We start from the raw sequence: 3,645 nt of genomic DNA, 5'->3' as shown, positions 1-3,645 counted from the left end.
AAATTTTAGATATGTTGATTTTACTTGTGTTATCACAATATAAAACTACCCAATCTTTAATTTTGTCCTTTCATTCTTGATAATAGTTTTTTGTAGCTACATCCTCAAATATTCTCTTTGAATAATCTCCTTCTATGAACTAGATTATTGCAAATATGAAGGCATCATTATCAGTTCTATATTCTTTTCTTTGCTCCAAGAGCCTCTTCTTCACTAATTGAGGATAGATGATGTATGGATATGCATTGATATCCTACATATTACCCTTCTTGTAGAGCCCTGGATAATATGTGGCCCTCGCGGCTGGCAAGTACACCAAGTATGATGTCATATAAAATCTCTTTTTGTTCTTTGCTGCCACCAACTATTCACACAGATTCTCACTAAGAGTAGAAGCCCAGTCTAGTGGCATCTCTACTTTATTTATTGTTTTTATGAATTTACCATGAAGATATTCAGGTGTCCAGCTGCACATAAACCCATGACTCTACTCAAAAGTATGATGGAGTATTTGATATCTTCTATCATATACCCTCTAGTCATATCAACTATGCCAGTATTCTTTCCCAAGGGAGTCTTCTCTATGTGGTAGGATGATTGAAAGATCTTAGAGGCCTCCTTGATATGTTCTCTATACCACCTTTCTACCTACTCATAGGTGAGCCTGATGAACTGAACTGCCCATGGGAGATGAAATACTTTCTTAATATTTGTTGGCCACAAATCAAGGACAATCTCCCCCATTACACTCTTAACAACCCTCTCCTTAGTGATAAAGTTTTTTTAAAGTGTCATAATGAGCTCAGAGGATTTTACTAATAGCGAGTGTGAAGCTACATTTACACATCCTGATCTAATGAGTGTGAAGACCATTTCTGACCTCTGTGGGTTTTTTACATAACTTCAAAAATTCTTCCAAATCAGTGTGTCCTGAATCATTATCTCTGATATTTGAGTTGTCATCTTGAAGCCTTGACATCAACAGAATTCCTTGGAACTTAAAGACCATAGGTTTTGGTGCCATTTTTTTCTTGAGGAAGATGAAGAGGATGTCATTATATCTACACAAATGAACACCCATTAGTTTAGAATTAAGGAAAGAATGAATAAAATAAATAGTAGAACTAAGTAAAAAAAAAACCAAACCCTCAATTGCTCAAAAAACCCAAAAAACTATTTAAAACCTTATGAGTATAGGATCGGTGCACCAAGTGCACCTCAAAGGTGCACTTGATGTGTAATTCTCTTAAGTCTTATTCTTGTCTTTTAGGTGTGCAGCAGGCACCTCACAAGGTGGGCTATTGTGCACCAAAAAAAGAATTTTTAAGTTTAAGTTACATCTTGATGTTCATTTTTGTGGGTATGGGTTTGCATCAACACACTTGGGTAGGTGTGTCAATGCACACCCATCTTTGAAGGTGTTTGTGAACCATTTTTATAGATTTTTTAAGTTTTGCATATGAAAATTGGTGCACATCAGTGCACCTAGGGAGGTGCACTGATGCACACCTTCCTTAATAATTTTTTGTTTGTTATGTGTTGTACGAAAAGTGAGGAGGGAGCAGACCTAGCTCAGTGCATAGGTGCGAACAAGGAGTTGGAGATGTGGCAAAAGCTAGTGCAAGCGAGACAAAGGCCAAAGAAAAAATGAAGCAAAAAGACAAGGTGAGGAGGGAGGGGACCTCCCACCCTTTAAATAGATTTTGATCACACCTAGCACAGTTGTGTACCAATGAAAGTGTGCAACTATGCAGCTACAGATCAATAATGTGCAAAATGCCTATCTCCAATTTTTGGTTGCACTAGGTGCATCGAGTAGGTGTGCCTGATGTATAGTTTTTTTTGTAATTTTTGGCTTATTAGTTGTTAGAACTTTGATTTCTGAACATCCAAGCTTCTAAGTTAGTGACTTGAATCAGACTAAGGAGATTAAGTAAGACCCTAAAATGACTCAAACCCTAGACTAGGGTCTTGAAAAGCCAAAAGATAAAGTAGGGATTCCCACTTTCGATTGAAATGAGGCATGCATTGTGTAACCACTGAAATGTCCTCAATAAATAGAAATATTTGAATCTTACAAGATATAGGCACATATAGATTAGATGCTAGATGCATTCTTAACTACTTTAATAATAGCCCAGTCTACTCTATTACTTCCATCTTGTTGATCCCTAGTTCTTCCATGGATGGCAAGGAGAGATCATCTTTGCATAGGATATGGTGTCCTCAAGCAATGGAAATATCTAAATCTTACAAGATACAAACAAAAATAGATTAATTGTTAGATTCCTTCTTAACTACTTTAATGCTAGCCAAGTCTTCTCTATTACTTCCATCTTTTTGATCCCTAGTTCTTCCATGGACAACAAAGAGAGAGCATCTTTGCATAAGTTATGGTGTCCTCAAGAAATGAAAATATTTGAATCTTACACAATATAGGAAAATATAGATTAGATGCTAAATTTTTAACTAGTGACTTCAGTAGAGGCAAGTTGTCCATCAAAAAAGCTCCATAATTACCTCATTTGGTGATTCATTGTGGGTGCCCCAAATTAATATCATTCTAATCACAATAAGGTTGAAGAATTTGAGAAAAATAAAACAACCATTCAGGGTCATTTGCATAAAATTGCACAAACAAAGGGTGATCTTCGTTACAAGTAGTGAACTCAACACTAGGTCTTTGACAAAGAGACAGGAACAAAGCATAGAAGTATAAGTAGTTGTAGCTCCATACTTTCTACAAAGCATTCTAAAAGGCAGCTTAGATTCATCCACAATGGGTGCAACTATTAATTTTGGTCTCTCCAAAATTCCTCTATTGTTTCCACACCCTCTCCACTCACCCTTCATGTCCCAAGGGGCTCTCAATTACATTTCATGAATATTTACCCTTAGCCTCCTTTCTTGGCAAGATTGCACGATATATGAGCTCACAAACAACAAAATTTGAGGAATTTGTAGAAATATTACATTCATTGAGAGTCAAACAAAGTATGTCCTCCTCTATTGGCATCATCAAACTTCTAGAAATCAAAGAGTGCAAGAGGTTTGGCATCATATACCATGGAGCATTGCAGTCGATGTGGACATTTGAAATTGAAGCAAAAATTTGTGTAAATGAAGTGGATTTAACATTGAACCAAATCTTCTCCATTTTTCCTTGATACACATCTATAATTTATTCTAAGTCTCTTTTCACCAAATCATCTCATGTATATTAATCATGTTACATGAAATTTCACATTATGTCAAATAGTTGATGTGTCTTCTGTGTGACCATATTTTGTAATAATATTAGCCATATCATTTTTGACCTCAATATTGGGCCAAATTCTCTATTGTTTATTTTTTAATGGATGTCCATGTGTTGTTCTTAAATTTCCATTCTGGTTCATACAAAGATGGTATTGACAATGGTTGAGAAATTCAATTTTAGGCTACACATATCTTTAAAAACAAATTCCACATTTGGCAAACATATCCATGAGAGAACATTTCTCTAAATCATTTTGACAAATAGTTTGTATATATAGAGCCAATAATAATTATTACTATTTTTAGAGAGAATTAGATTTTTAGAACTCAAAAAATATTGTAATATATAAGTAAAATTTGTACCAAAATTTAGGGTTTCCACCATAA

General features: G+C 35.0%; 1 pseudogene; it reads right to left on the bottom strand.

Moving 5' to 3' along the window:
• Positions 1-2,098: 2,098 nt before the first annotated feature.
• Positions 2,099-3,157, bottom strand: LOC149540144 (uncharacterized; annotated as a pseudogene).
• Positions 3,158-3,645: the final 488 nt, after the last annotated feature.

Source organism: Cupressus sempervirens, chromosome 9, assembly GCF_028749045.1.
Source record: "Cupressus sempervirens isolate cs-2001-9-10 chromosome 9, ASM2874904v1, whole genome shotgun sequence".
Taxonomy (NCBI): domain Eukaryota; kingdom Viridiplantae; phylum Streptophyta; class Pinopsida; order Cupressales; family Cupressaceae; genus Cupressus; species Cupressus sempervirens.
Note: the sequence above shows the minus strand (reverse complement) of the source record. Positions and strands in the feature narration are given on the sequence as shown.